General features: G+C 36.5%; 1 protein-coding gene across 1 annotated transcript in view; it reads right to left on the bottom strand.

Annotated features, from left to right (window-relative positions):
• The window catches only part of PJA2 (praja ring finger ubiquitin ligase 2), a 63,387-nt gene extending 46,950 nt beyond the window's left edge, over positions 1-16,437 (bottom strand). The window contains exon 1 of the mRNA XM_039467746.2: positions 16,348-16,437. The gene's annotated coding sequence lies outside the window, so the exon portion shown is untranslated. The remainder of the gene's footprint in view (positions 1-16,347) is intronic.
• Between the last annotated feature and the right edge of the window lie 200 nt (positions 16,438-16,637).

Below are 16,637 nucleotides of genomic sequence, written 5' to 3'. Positions count from 1 at the left end.
ATCAAAGCTTGTACTTAAATTATTTCTCACACTTGTATATTCTTTTTAATCTATCTTCAGATTTCTCCCCTCTTCTATCCACAAGCACATGACTGCCTACACATACAAATAAATGCAAAATCATCCAGTAGATATTATTTTCGAATTAGTAGATACACAATAAATAAGGAATGAGGCAGAGTTGCTCCTATGTTTTGCTGTAAATAATAATATTGAATTTCCTATATAAACATGGAATAATTTCCCCATTTAAGTATTTTAAAATGCCTCTCAGCACTTTTCTATAATTTTCAGTATAAAAGTCTGGTTCAAGTTTACTAAGTTTATTGTTAGCCATCTTACATATTTCAATGCTATTCTACATATATCTTAAAAACTTTTATACTTTTTGGTTGCTAGTACATATATTTTAATAATTGGCCTGGTATCCAATCACCTTGCTAACTTCACTTACTTTAATAGTTTGATGGCGAATGTATTTAGGGTTTGCTTTTTCTAAATTTTACATTATTTTTTAGCTGAGCATACTGGTTAGAAGTCCAATGTGGCTGGGTGCAGTGGCTTATGCCTGTAATCCCAGCACTTTGGGAGGCTGGGGAAGGCGGATCACCTGAGGCTGGGAGTTGGGAGACCAGCCTGGCCAATATGGAGAAATCCCATCTCTACTAAAGATACAAAAATTACTCTACTAAAAGTGAAAAATTAGCTGGACATGGTGGCAGATGCCTGTAATCCCAGCTACTAAAAAAAAGGCAGGAGAATAGTTTGAACCTGGTGGAGGTTGAAATGAGCTGAGATTGCACCACTGCACTCCATCCAGCCTGGGCAACGAAAGAAAGAAAGAAAGAAAGGAAGGGAGGGAGGGAGAGAGGGAGGGAGGGAGGAAGGAAGGAAGGGAAGGAGGGAAGGAGGGAAGGAGGGAAGGAAGGAGGGAGGGAGGGAAGGAGGGAGGGAAGGCAGGTAGGTAGGTTGATCCAATGCAATGTTGAGTAGAAGGAGAGATAAATTACATATGAATCAGTGTTTTCATTGAATATGCTAGCTATAGGTTTTTTTTGATACACTTGGCAAATTGAGAATGGAATACCTCATCATAAATTGATGAGTGTTTGTTGGAAACAGATGCTCGGTGCTGCAAAGAAAAACCAGTACTGGGACAAAGGTTTTCTCAACAAAGCAATTCTTTTTTCTTCCTGCAGAAAGGGTACTCCCATAGCAATCTTGCCACAAGAGTATAACGCAAAGGAAAGCAGACATATTTATTTTTTACACATTTGGGGTTGTCCTTACTGCTGTGTCTGATCTTTGTTGGTTGGAGCCAGACCTCACAATCTAAACTAAAACTCAATTGGCTAATAACTTGAAACTTTTTTCAACAGGTAAAAGCATGGAGAGCAAAATGGGGAAGTCTAAATAGGGAAGGGGTATAGTCTGTGAGCTGGGACATGCCTGTGAGCACATTCAGCACAGATATCTTGGTTAAAGTACAAGGACACAGAATGTACTATGTGCCTGTAAGCATGTCTAACAGCTACATAGTATAGCGCTTCTAGCAAAAAGGCAAAAAGGCTTTCAAAGAGAGTGTTTAAAGTAAACTATTATTTCTAACACTTATGAATTTTTTTTTAAACAAGGAAACTTTGAAGAGGAACTTTTATATCCCAAAGGGTTTCTAAAGATAAACACATGCTGAATTATGTCAAATGATTTTATAAATTCTACAAAATTTACAAATTTTTTTTCTGTATGGACCTATGAATCTACTACATTATTCTGTAAAAGTGATAAATTACATTGATTAATTTTATTTTTTATTTTTGAGACACAGTCTTGCTCAGGCTAGAGTGCAGTGGCCAGATCAAGGCTCACTGAAGCTTCAACCTCTGCTTAAAGAGATCCTCCCACCTTAGCCTACTGAGTAGACAGGATCACCAGCAGGAACCACTGCCAGCTAATTAAAAAAATTTTTTTGTAGAGACAGCGTCCTACCATGTTGCCCAGGCTGGTCTTGAACTCCTCAGCTCAAATGATCCTTCTGCCTTGACCTTCCAAAGTGCTGGAATTATAAGCATGAGCCACTGCACCCAGCCAAATGATTAATTTTAAAACAGTAAACCAACTTAACTTCATATTCCCCAAACAAATCCATATTGGTCATAATACATTAACCTTTTTATATCTCACTGGATTATTCTTTTATATCTCACTGGATTATGTCTTAAAATTGTCTCTTCTTGTCATCTCGTCAAGTTTTACTATCAAGATTAAAGTCATAAAATATGCAAAGAAATCTTCTATGTTTTTCTTGCTCTCTTGAAGAGCCTGTGTAGATCCAGGATTATATCTTACTTAAATGTGAGGTGGTTTTTCAGTGAAGCCAACAGGTCTAGGATTTTCTCTGTGGAAAGGTTTCTGATAAATTCAACTAACATAATAGACACAGAACAACTCAGATTTTCTATTTCTTTGTATGTCAGCTGAGTAAATTGTTTTTTTCAGGGATTATGATCTTTTATTCAAGTTGTCAAATGTATTAATATTAAATTGTACACAATTCCCTTTTATGAACAATTTAATACAGAGAGGATCTATAGTGATGTCTCTTTTTTTCATACCTGATATTAGTAATTTGTGTTTTCTCTTATTTTTCTTAATCAAGTCATTACAGGTTTTCATTTTTAAAAAGTTTTCTTAACTAATTGATTATAAAACTTTCCTGTTTCATTGAACGCTACTTTTATACTATTTCCTTCTTTCTACTTCCTTGGGTTTTGATTCATTGCTCCCTTGAGATAACAGCTTAGACTACTGATTTGTAACCTTTCTACCTTACTAATTTATGCATCTAAAGCTATAAGGTTACCTCTAAGTATTGCTTCAGCTGTATTCCAAAACTTCTGCTATGTAATATTTTTATTATTTTTCAGATTAAAATGCTTTCACATTTCCATAGTGACTTTGTTTTTCATCCACAGGCTACTCAGAACTGTGTTGCTTAATTTCCAAATATTTTGAGTCTATATTTTTGTTATTGGGTTGCAATATAATTCTATAGTGGTCAGAAAATATGCACTGTATCATTTAAGTTCCTTGAAAATTAATGATACTTTATGACAGAATATTTTTGCTAATGTCCCATATGCACTTAAAAATAATGTAAAGCCTTCAGCTATTGAATATAATGTTCTATAAATATCAATTAGGTCAAGTTGATTAATCATGCCATTGAAATTTCCTTTTACTAATTTTTTTTTATCATATTGTTCTACCAGTTACTTCGAATATATTTAAAATCTCCAGCTAGGAATACAGATCTACCTTTCTTTTTGTTATATTAGCTTCTGTCTTACATATTTGAAAGCTGTGATATTGTGTGAACACATATTTAGAATTATGTTTTCTTGATAAATTGGCCCACTTATCATGTTATTTTTTGCCTTATCTCTCATAATGCTTCTTCTCTTAAGTCTATTTTGTCTGGTATTAATATAGCCACATCAGCTTTCAGCTTTCTTTTGGTATTTGCAACAATACTGATCATATCTTTTCATTTTACCTGTGCCTTTACCTTTAAAGTACTTTTCTTATAAACAGAATATTATAGGTAGGTTTTATTCACTTACATATATCTGATTAGCCTTCTCTTTTTGTTGGAATGTTTAATCCATTCACATTTAACATAATTACCAATGTAGTCTGGTTTAAATCTACTGTCTTGCTATTATTTTCAATCATCTCACCTGTCCTTTATTACTCCTTTCTTGACTTCCCTGGTGTTGATATATTTTTTAAATTATTCCATTTTTATCTACTAGCTTTTTTGATATATTCTTTAAAATATCATTCTCTTAGTGGTTTTCCTAGAAATTACACAATGTATCTTTGATGTGTGCTGGATATTTCCCAGAAGCTCTAAATAAGTTTCCTTTCTCTAATGAGTATTTTAAGTTTTCTTCTGGCAGGCAATTATATTGCAAGTTGATTTGCTTAACATCATAGAAGTCCGGTTTTGGTTTATGTTTGGGCAAGTCCATTTCAGCTTCTCCTTACATCAAAATATGACCTACACTTTTACTGTCTACTTCAAACTACAGATGCTCCTTGACTTATAATGGGATTATGTCCTGACAAATCCACTGTAAAATGAAAATATCATTAAGTTGAAAATGCATTTAAAACCCTACTAAACCCACTGTAAAGTTGAAAAATCATGAACTAAACCAGCTGAACACTCTCTGTAGTTCTTTTACCAGCTCCCCAAAAATGCAAGAAACTCATGTAACAGTTTAAGTCCTTCAGGTCCATGGTTGTTATTTTCATATAGCTCACCCTACATATAAGCCCCACCAAACATTTTAAGACTGTTTCAAATACCCAATAATCTTCAATAACCCTTTCTGAAAATATCTACTTATTCCATTTCCATGCCTCCATCTGTCTGATGTTCCTTCAGCCTAAATAACATCCTTTAATGTTTGTTATCAGTACACCGGCGACAACTCTCTCTCCGCTCTGTCTAAAACTGTCTTTATTTTTGAAGGATATTCAAATGAGAATAGTATTCTATGTTAGATGCCTTTTTTTTTCTTTTTGTTTTTTGAAGCATTATAAAGATGTATCCCTATTGTTTTCTGGCTTCCACAGTTTCCATTAAGAAGTCCATGTCATCTAGGCTGAATACATGTATCCAAACACCTACCAAGTGAGTGTGTTTGCCAGTGAAATAAAAGAGAAAAACGAAGTTTAAGAATTGAAAAGGAAGGAAAAAATATCATTATTCACAAACAACATGATTACATATGAAAAAACTGGAACAAACTACTTACAAGTAAAGTTCTATAGTGATAGGCTTTAGATGACAAAGTCAATATAAAAATGTATTACCACATTTTAACACATAGCTAGAAAACTAAATTTATTACTAATATTACCTAAAAAGGACATTGTTTACAATAGGAATCACCAACATCAAATCCCTAGAAATAAACTTAATGAAAGATGCAGAATATTACTCACAGAAATTTTAGAAGACGTAAGTAATGGAAGAAAATAACACATTCATTGGATTGAAAGATTCAATTTTATGAATTTCCATTCTCCTTAAATAATCTATGGGTTAAATGTAATCCTAATAAAATCCCAGTAGGCATTTTTTGGTGGGAAATAGACAAGATGACTCTAAAATGTAAGTAGGCCTAAAAACGGCCAAGAATAAACAAAGTAGTCATTAAAAGAACAAGGTACAAAGAGTAACTCTTTCGAAAGACAAACCTTAAAAACCTATGATAAGATGCTTGTTAGGGAATAAGCAGACAAATATACCAATGGAATAGGACAGAAAAGTGTCAAAGAGACTAGGCATGGTGGCTCATGCCTGAAATCTCAGCAGTTTGGAGGTCCAAGGAGGGCAGATCACTTGAGGCCAGGAGTTTGAAACCAGCCTGGCCAACAAGGTAAAACCCTGTCTTTACTAAAAATACAGAAATTTGCCACGCATGGTGGTGCATGCCTGTAGTACCAACTACTCAGGAGGCTGAGGCAGAAGAGTCACTTGAACCCAGGAGGTGGAGGTTGTAGTGTGCTGAGATTGTGCCAATACACTTTAGCCTGGGTGAAAGAGCGAGCCTCTATCTCAAAAAAAAAAAAAAAAAAAAAAAAAAAAGAAAGAAAAAAGAAATAGTGTGAAACAACAGAAGTTTCTGTGATGATGGAACTCTGCAGTGTTCAAACCTCTATGAATTTTAATCTTAAACAGCCACATGTAGCTAGTATCATACAGGACCAACGCAGGAACAGAGTCCCAATATGGATACATATTACATACAACTGACTTATGACAATGTTACATTACAGAGCTCTAGGGACAAGATACATATTTTTTTTCACTGAACACACTAGACTAATTCAATACTGATGCAAACACAAAATTCGGCCTGTTTCCCATAAAATGCAAAACTCAATTCCAAAAGGACTGTAGACCTAAATGTAAACAATAAAACAATGAATCCTATAGAAGATAAGGAGAAATCTTTATAATGCTGGGGTAAAAAAAATGTTTTTTAAAGCAAGGAACAGAAAGGAATATTTCCTAAGGAAATAAAGGGCCAATGAACTGCACAATGGAATTTAAAATTTCTATTCATAAAGTGATATTCAGAGAGTGAAAAGGAAAGCCACAAATGAGAAAAGAAATTTACATTCCAAGTAGGTAACAAAGCGCTCACATACAGAATATATAACATACTCCTAAATATAAAAAAGAATATAATCCAAAAGAAATGTGATAACCTGATGAGACACACTCCAGAAAAGGATACCCAAACGACTAAGAAACATGAAAAGTTATCAATTTCATAAACTGGCTGAAATCACAAATTAAAACAAGTTACCATTACACACTGGAGATGAAAATTAAAATATTAACCATATCAAATGTTGGGTGTGGATGTTAAGCAACTGGATATGAATAAACTTTCATATTACAGCTGTGAATATATATCTCTGCATTCACCTTGGAAAACTTTTTGGAAGCACCTACTAAACCTAAACATATGCATATGATATGGTCAAGCAGTCCATCTTACAAACGCATACCAACACATATAAAAATGTTCAGGCTGGGCACAGTGGCTCAAGCCTATAATCCCAGCACTTTGGAAGGCTGAGGTGGGTGGATCATGAGGTCAGGCTACCATGGAGAGAAGGTGCAGCATCACTGGCCCTTACCCAAAAACAAGAGACACAGGGCTGGTTTAACACTGAGCACAGATGAAGAAGACAGAGAAAACTCTGCCTCCATCCCCAGGACAGTCAGCATCAAAAAACAACAGTCTACTGCTGGGGATAATGACAGCATGTGGAGAAACTTCGCCACTGAGGTATGGGCACATAGAGAAAGCTGAAAGTTGACAGTGAAGGAGGAACACTTAGAAAGATCAGGCACTTCAGCTGCCACACGAAGCGTAAGGTAACACTAAGCACAATGTAACCACAGAAACAAAACCCAAACCCCGCTCAATCACGAATTAGATGCAATCAACCCCACATCACACTAAAAGCCTAGCAGATGAAGAAGCAGACTCACATCCAGACCTAAGAATTATTTGCCACAATCTCTACTCTTCTGCATAGAAAGTCTGCCATTCAATAAAAAATTACAAGACAAAAAAGCTAAGAGGAAAAAAATCCTCTTTATCAAGAGACAGCAATGACAGAACCAGATAAAGCAACTAACAGAACTACCAGAAAAGGAAATTAAAATAACTATGATTACCCTGTTAAAGGCTCTAGCACAAAGGCAGAAACATACATGAACACATGAGAAATTTCAGGAGAGATGAAAATGGAAATTCATAAAATAAAAAACACAGTAACAGAAGTGAAGAATGCATTCTATGGGCTCAGTAAAAAACTAGGGGAGGAAAATTTTAGTGAGCTCAAGATATGTTAGGCCAGGCTCAGTGGCTCATGCCTGTGATCCCAGCATTTTGGGAGGCCAAGGCAGGCAGATCACTGCAGGTCAGGAGTTCAAGAGCAGCCTGACCAACATAATGAAACCCACCTCTACTAAAAATACAAATAAATAGCTAGACATGGTGGCACGCACCCATAATTCCGACTACCCGGGAGGCTGAGGCATGACAATTGCTTGAACTCAGGAAGTGGAGGTTGCAGTGAGCCAGGATCACACCACTGCACTCCAGCCTGGGTGATGGTCTGAGACTGTTTCAAAAAAAACCAAAAAAACAAAACAAAAAAAGATATAAGTCAAAAGAAATGATCCAAGCCTAGATAAAAAATAATTTAAGTGAAAAGAAACACATGTTAAAAAACAACAGCAGCAACAAAAACCAGGAGCCTCGAAGAGTTGTGGGACTGCATTAAATGAACTAGCATGTGTTTAACTGGAATCCCAAAAAAAGAGAGCAAATGTCGGGGAAGTGGGGGAGGCAGAAACATTGCAAGAGAAAGATACTGTAAATTTTCCAAACATTATTTAAAAGATCATAAATCCAAGAAGCTCAGTGGTTCCCACCACCCGCAAAAAGCAGTGTAAATACAAAAACACACAAAAAAATGTACAAATATCCCAAGATGTAACATCCTTAACCTGCCATAAAAAAATTAATGATACATACCTGTAATCCTAGCACTTTGGAAAGCCAGGGCGGGCAGACCACTGGAGGACAAGAGTTTGACACTAGTGTGGCTAGTAGGGTGAAACCCTGCCTCTGCTAAAAACACAAAAATTAGCCAGGCGTGGTGGCAGGAGCCTGTGATCTGAGCTACTCAGGAGGCTGAGGCATGAGAATCACCTGAACCCGGGAGGTGAGGCTTGCAGTGAGCTGAGATGGCACCACTGCACTCCAGCCTGGGCAACAGAGTGAGACTGTCTCAAAAACCACCACCAACATCACCATCACCACGACCAATAACGGCCTAGGCACAGAGGCTCAGGCCTGTAATTTCAGCATTTCTGGAGGCTAAGGTGGGAGAATTGCTTGAGTCTAGAAGCTCCAGGCTACAGAAAGACAAGCTTGCACTGCTGCACTCCAGCTTGGGCAACAGAGCGAGACCTTGTCTCAGAAAACAAATAAATAAAATAAAATTTAAAAACCACCGATAAAACATATTTGATGCTGACAGCAGTAAAGAGGAACTAAAGAATCACAGCCAACTTCCTTTTTGAAACTGTCCATGTCAAAAGATAATAAATAGCATCCTTAATATTAGAAAAACACTGTGAACAATAAATTTATATCCAGCAAAACATTCCAAAAGAAAAAGTGAAACAAAGTTATTTGTGAGACAATCTTCAGAACTTTGTTACCAGTAGACCTGAAGTGCAAGAAATGTGAAAGGAAGTTCTTCAAGCAGAAGGAATAAGCACTGGAAAAGAGTCTACTATAATAAAGAAAATGACTTTTAATTTAACTTATACTCACTACTATAAATTCAAATTTAAATAGCTACACTGGCTAATGACTATCACACCAGACAGCACAGGAATAAAACATTACAAGGTATATGCATTTATGGCATTTGTAAAAGGTAAGACAGTAAGAACACAAAAAATAAGGAGAAATTGTAAATACTCTGTTGTAGAGCTCTGACACTATACAAAATGTGGTATGGCCAGGTGTGGTGGCTCACACCTGGAGGCCAAGGTGGGCGGATCACCTGAGGTCGGGAGTTCAAGACCAGCCTGACCAACATGGTGAAACCCCATCTTTATAAGAAATAAAATAAAATAAATGTGGTATAATATTTCTCCAACATGGTCTGTTATTGAAGATGTATAATATAAATCAGAGAGAAGCCAACAACTTTTTAAAAGAGAGACAAAATAAGTGTAAGTAATTACCCAATGGTGAAGATAAAATGGACTCAAAAACAGGGATCAGAGAGCATGTAAGTAGAAAACAAGGCCCTAGATTTAAATTCAACTATATCAACAATTATATTAAATGTAAATAGTCTGAACACTTCAATTTAAAAACAGATTTTTCAAGATGAATTTAAAAAGGTTGTCCAGAACAAACTGACTTTCATAAAAGACAGATTAAAAGGATGGAAAATAATATATCATACAAACACTAAAAGAAAGCTGGAGAGGCTATATTAATATTAGACAAAGTAGACTTTGGAATGAGGAATACTAGCAGAGATAAAGAGGGCATTACATAATGATAAAGGAGTTAGTTCACCAAAAAGATTTACAGTCCTAAATTTACATGCACCTAACAGGAGGTTCAATATACATGACATAAAAACAGAGAAGGAGAAATAGAAAAACTCACCATTTTACTTGGAAACTTCAACTATTCTCTCAATTATCAACAAAACAAGTGAAAAAAAAGTCAGTAAGGAAACAGAAGGCCTAACAAGCACTATAAATCAACTTGGCCTAACTGGCATTTATAGAATACCCCACCCCTAAATAGCAGAATACACATTATTTTGAAGTGTACATGGAACATTTACTGAGATTAACCATATTCTGGTCATAAAACGAACATCAAAGAATTTAAAATAAATTATATAAAGAAAGACACATGTAAAATCATCAAATATTTGGAAATTAAACAGCAACCTCTATGGGTCAAAGTGGAAGTCACATAAGGCCTTAAAAAAAAAAAATCAGTGCATCAAATCGTGTGAGCACCCCAGGCAGCGCTTGGAAGGAAAAGAAAAAAGGTCTCAAGTCAATGGCCTAAGCATACACCTTAACAAATTAACATAGAGAAATTTAAACCCAAAGCATATGAAAAGAAATAGTAAGGAGCAGAAATCAATAAAAATAAAAATTTAAAAAAGCAATCAAATAAAAAGTTGACTCGAAAATATTAATAAAAAAACCTGGAACCAAACAAATAAAAATGAGAGAGGTCATATTGCTAATAAAAGACATCACTACAGATGTTTTAGGCATGAAAAGAATAATTAAGAAACAACTTTATGACACTGAATAAAAATGAAGACAAATGCCTTGAAAGACAAAAACTACTAAAGCTCATAGAATGAGTGAAAATGACTCATACAGTCAAAGACTAAAAGCTTTCAAGAAGAAACAGATAACCCTAATAATCCTGTATCTATTAAAGCAATTGAACTTATCCTTTGAAATCTTCCAACAAAGAAAACTCTAGGACCAGAAGAGTTGACTTGCAAACTCTAAAAAACAATTTATAAAACAAATAATACAAATCCTAATAAAAATTTTTTCAAAAAGGTAAGAAGAAACACTTCCCAACACTATGAAACCAGCATTACAATTACATGAAAAAGTATCTTTCATGAACATAGATGCAAAACAAAATATTTCATCAATTTATAAAAACGATAGTAGACAATATACTGTCACCAAATGAGGTTAAACCAGAGAATGGAAGATGATTCAACAGAGCAACCAACCATATGATCATTTCAACAAATACAGTAAAAACACCTGACTAAACTCAACATCCACTCATGATAAAAACAAAAAACAAAACAAAAAAAACAACCTTTTAGCCGGGCATGGTGGTGTGCACCTGTAATACCAGCTACTCAGGAGGCTGAGGGAGAAGAATCGCTTGAATCTGGGGGGGCGGAGGTTGCAGCAAGATGAGATCATGCCATTGCACTCCAGCTTGTGCAACAGAGCAAGACTCTATCTCAAAAATAAAAAATAAAAAATAACAAAAGAACCAAAAAAAAAAAAAAAAACCTCCCAGCAATCTAATAGAATGGGAACATCCTAAATGTAATAAAAGGCCACTTGTCTTAGTCCATCAGGACTACTGTAACAAGCTCCCATAGACTGAAGTGGCTTATAAACAACAGAAATTTATTTCTCACAGTTCTGGAGGCTGCGAAGTCCAAAATCAAGGTGCTGGTAGATTCAGTGTTTGCTGAGGGCCACTTCCTGGTTCATGGACTGCAATTTTTTCACTGTGTTCTCATATGGTGTAAGGGGATGGGAGCTCTCTAGGACTTCTTTTATAAGCAAACAAATCCATTAATGTAGGCAGAGGCCTCATGATCTAATCATGTCTCTGAAACCCCACCTCCAAATACCTTCAAGATGGGGATTACGTTTCAATACTATGAATTTTGGAAGGGACATAAGCATTCAATCCATAACACCACTCTATCACACTCAATAATGAAAGACTGAATGCTTTCTTCTTAAGATCAGGAACAAAGGAAGGATATCTGCTTTCACCACTGCTATTCAACATCATACTGGAGGTCTTAGCTAGTCTAATAAGAAAAAAGATGGAGGGAGTTACATACAAATTGAGAAGAAATAAAACTGATCTATATTTGCAAATAACACTATTGTCTGCATAGGACAATTCTGAAGAATCTACAAAAATTTACTAGAATAAATAAATTTAGCAAGGTTTCAAGAATCCAAGTCAATATGCAAAAATCAACTGTATTTTTAAATACAGTAGTAAACATCTGTAAACTAAAATTTAAGAAAATTATCCTTTATAATAGTAACAATTATTAAATATTAGATATAAATCTAACAAAATGAGCAACATCTTTATGCTACAACTACAAAATGCTGACAAAGGAAATGAAAGAAGACCTAAATAAATGGAGACAATCTGTGTTCATGAATTGGAAGACTCAAGATGTCAGTTCTTCCTAAATTGATCTATGCATTCAACACAAGCTAAATTAAAAGCCCTTCAGGATTTTTTGTAGAAACCAACAAGCTGCCTCTAAAAGTTTTACAGTAAAGCTAGAATAGCCAAGGCAATTTTGAAAAAGAATAAAGTTCAGTGAGTCATACTGCCTAATTTCAGCACTTACATAAAGTTAAAAACAAAAAACAACAACAACAAAAAAAACCATGACAACTTCAACTTAGTATTAGTAAAATTACAGGCACAAACATCAAGAGAATAGTACAGAAACAGATTCACATATATGGTCAACTGATTTTTGACAAAGTTAATTCAATGGGGAAAAGAAAATAGTCCCAACAAATGGTGCTAGAATTACCTAAATGAGCCTTGACCCTTACTACACACCGTATGCGAAAACTAACCCAAAACGGATAATGTACCTTGACATAAAAGCCAAAACTAGAAAACTCATAGAAAATCTTAAGAATAAATCTGCACAACTTTGCATTAGGCAAACAGTTCTTAGAACACAGAAGGAAAAATCATAAGAAAAAGTTGATTAGCTGAATTTATCAAAATTAAAAGCTCTTCTTTTAACGCTAGGAAATGGAAAAAAAAAAAAGGCTTCAGATTGCAGTGTGTGTGTGTTTATGTGTCTCTGTGTGTCAAATGAGTTGTATAAAGAATGTATTAAAAAATGCATACAACTCAGTAAGACAAACTACCCATTTTTTTTTAAATGAGCAAAAGATGTGAACAGACACTTCACAAAGGAAGACAATACACTCGAGCAAATTCTCAGCACCATCAGTCATCTGGTAAATGCAAATTAAAATCCCAGTATGATACTACTACATACCCACTAAAACAGCTAAAATTTTAAAAGACTGAAATAACCAAATGCTGAGAATGATGTGGAGTAACTGGAACTGTCATAAACTGCTGCTGGATATGTAAGATGGGACAACCACTCTGGAAAACAGTTGGGCAGTTTCTTATAAGGTTAAACATCCACTTATCATACAACCCAACAAGTTCCATTTTTCGGTATTTACCAGGAGAAAAAAATGTTCACAAAAATTCAGAATAAATGAATGTTCACTGAATAAATAAACGTTCAATAAATGAAGGTTATTAATAACAGACCCAAACTGGAAACAATCCAAGTATCTGTAAACAGGTGGACTGGTCAAAAACTAGTAAATCAATACCATGGACTACTATTCAGCAATAAAAAGAGATGAACCAGTTAAGTACAGAAAAACATGGATAATCCTGAAAAATATGCCAAGAGAAAAAGCCAGATACAAAGAGTATATATTACATAATTCCACTTATATGAAATTCTAGAGAAAATGATACCAATTTATAGCAACAAAAAGAGGATGAGTGCTTTCCTAGTACTGAGGGTGAAATTGTGATTGACTGTAAAATGCAACTTTGGGGAAGATGAAAATATTCTATATCTTAATTGTGCTATGAAAATATTCCACTTTTAAAAAAAAAAAAATCCCACTCTTGACCGTGGTGGTGGTCACAGAGTACACATTTGTCAAAACAAAATACACCGTACATTTCAAATAAGTACATTTTATTGCATCTAACTTATCCTCAATAAGGTTGATTTTCTAAGAGGGTGCTCTCGCAGGAAAATATAAACCAGGGAATATTGGTGATGCCCACATATACCTACCTCAAAAGATGTCAAAAAATATACATAAGAAAACTCATTTATGGTTTTTTAAAATGTCAAAAACAACGACAATAATATAATCATCTTGGAAAGCCAAGACTAGAAGGAAATATTTTAATATCGGAAGCTTTACCAGAAAACTTCAGTAAACTTCAAAACTAATGCTAAAACATTAGAAGCATTCCCCCTTAAAGTCAGAAAGAACACCATGTTTTTAGCTATCAGTGCTAATTGGTTTTTATCTGCCAGTGCTCAGTATCTTATGGGATGCATAACTGCAAAAGCAATGAGAAAAACATGTAAGTTACAAAAATTAAAAAGAAAACCACAAAACTATGAATATCTCCTGTTAACTCAATAAAATAATTTGATACATAATAAACAGAAAACTCAAAAGCTTTCCTATAACTAGAAAAAAGAGAGAGAGAGAAATGTTACTGAAAGTCTCCATCTACCACACCAATCAAACCATAAAATAGCTAGGAATACTGGGAAGGAATGTTATATATACGAAGAAAAACTGTAACTTTCCCTAAGAATATAAAAGAAGATGTGAATAAAATGGAAAGGCCACATTCTGAGGAGACAGACTCAATACTATAAAGTCCAGGTCTCTCCAAATTAATCTAAAATTTCAATATAACCTTATTCAAAACAGCTAAGGATTTTTAGTTGAGTCTAAAGTTTACCTATAAGAAATAGCCAACAATATTTTCAACAACAGTAATAAAGAGGGAGAAAGGGTAATCAAAATTTAAAATATGCATAATCTTTAACTGAGCAACTCCACTTCTAGGAACCCATGCTTCAGAAATAATCACACATAGAGGAAGTTAACTGAACTGTTTTAACAGTGGCTGACTGAATCAGGACGCAAGCAGGACTACAAATGGAAGCTGTACCTTTTACTTTACATTCTTCCACACTGTTTAATTTTTTTTAAATCAAGAAAGAGTTAAAGTTTGTTATTAAACATCGATCAATAAATTGGAAAACTGTTTTCATTATAAATTATTTGTGGCAGCAAAAAGCAGCTGCAATTAATTTAAATGTCTTTAAATAAGGGAATAAATTATTTATAGCCCATCCAAACTGATGAGATACCAGTTAGCCTTCTAAAAAGTATTAGGGAGACCTATATTTAACAAGAGATGATGTTCAAGATATGTAATTCAGTAAGCAAGTGGTATGCAAACATGTTTGGTATAGCCTCCCTCAAAAAACGAAATAAACCTTTACATGTACCTGTATGTGTTTAGAAGTGCATTTGTAAGAGGATTTTGAAAAATGAACACTAATCTGTCAACTTTATCCTGGAGTGGGACTGGGGGATGAAAAGAAATATTCAAATTTTACCTAACGGTCCGTTATTTATATTGTTGACATGTACATCAAACTTGCATGTCTGTAATGAATTTTTAAATTTAAGTGGTTATCTCATACAAAAATGACATGAATCCCAGAAGACAATTACAACACTGAAAAATATAGATTAAACGTTTATTATTGTTATCTTCAGGTTTATTCACATACACTTCAAATGATCTGTAGCCTTCGGCAAAGGTGACTGCCATTTTAAAGAAATGTGACCAAATATTGCATGATAAAACAGAATACATTAAGCCTGTAATGAAAATTTTAAACTTCACAGCTTCAGCAGACTCCAAAGAAGCGCCTATGCGGATGTAAATTTTTTTTTTTTTTTAATGTCCGGAGAGAGAACTCTCAGATTAATCTTCCTGCAAAATGACTATCACCTCCCCTTTGCTTCAACTTGGTGTGAGCGTCTTTAGGCTCACCATTTTGAATGTGCGCAAAATGATTAACAGTCATCTGAGGGAGGCCAAATTAAAGGTGCATCTGCGAGAGGACCTCTGGCCTGACATTGCTAACTGGGAGCAGCCCTGGAGGAAGCGTGCTGATCCCGGGAGGAGAGCGACTGCTGCGGCTCGGGTGAGCTATCTGCGTGCCGAGCCTCACTGACAATCGGGGAAAACGCAGACGCCCAGCAGTGCGAATACGGCAACGGAAGGCTCCTCGGGGGAGGGGGGCTGCAGGCCTGTGGCGTAGTATGGTTCCGCTCTACGCGGGGTGACTGGAACCAGCAGAAGGCGGGTGTGAGGTGTTCGTTGGGGGGCACACTCTTGGACAGTGGCGAGTGTCGGGGGAAGGCAGCGGGGTCCTTGGCCAAATCACCAAGGACAGCAAAAGCAACAGCGGGAAAGAGCGGCAGCGGAGACCCCGGATACCAACCGTTGTCATCCGTCGGGGGTTGGCGGGCGCGACGGTCCCGGACACGAGCGCGGCCCGAGTCGGGGCTGGACAGGGCCCAGGAGGCGAAGAAGGCCTCCCACGGCCATCAACCCCACCCACCATGGCCGGCGCAGCGGGCCAGGGACAGGCCTCACTCCTCCCCAAGGAAAGAGACAGAGAAACTGAGGCGCTGAACGCAGCAATTTCCTCGACCCGATCCCCACATTCCCGACAGCGGAACAAGTCAGATTGAAAAAAAAAAAAAAAAACCCTCACCGAAATGTGCAGCGGCTCCGGAGCGAGAACAGCGCTCGAACCTCCACCCGCCACCACCGCCTTCTTCTCCGCCTCCGACTCCTCCCCCGCCGAACGCGCAGCGGCTGGCGGCTGGCGGCTGGCGGCTGCGGCGGCGACGGCGGCGGCGGCGGAAGCAGAGGCGGTGGCGGTGAGTCCCGCCCCTTGCGCCGAGGTGGAGGCGAAGGCGGAGAGTACGCAAGCCCCGCCCCTGTGGCAGAGCTGACCAATAGGCGTACAGGGCCTCTGCTGGGGGACAATCCATACGGCCA

This window comes from Saimiri boliviensis, chromosome 1 (genome assembly GCF_048565385.1).
Source record: "Saimiri boliviensis isolate mSaiBol1 chromosome 1, mSaiBol1.pri, whole genome shotgun sequence".
NCBI classification, from domain to species: domain Eukaryota; kingdom Metazoa; phylum Chordata; class Mammalia; order Primates; family Cebidae; genus Saimiri; species Saimiri boliviensis.
Note: the sequence above shows the minus strand (reverse complement) of the source record. Positions and strands in the feature narration are given on the sequence as shown.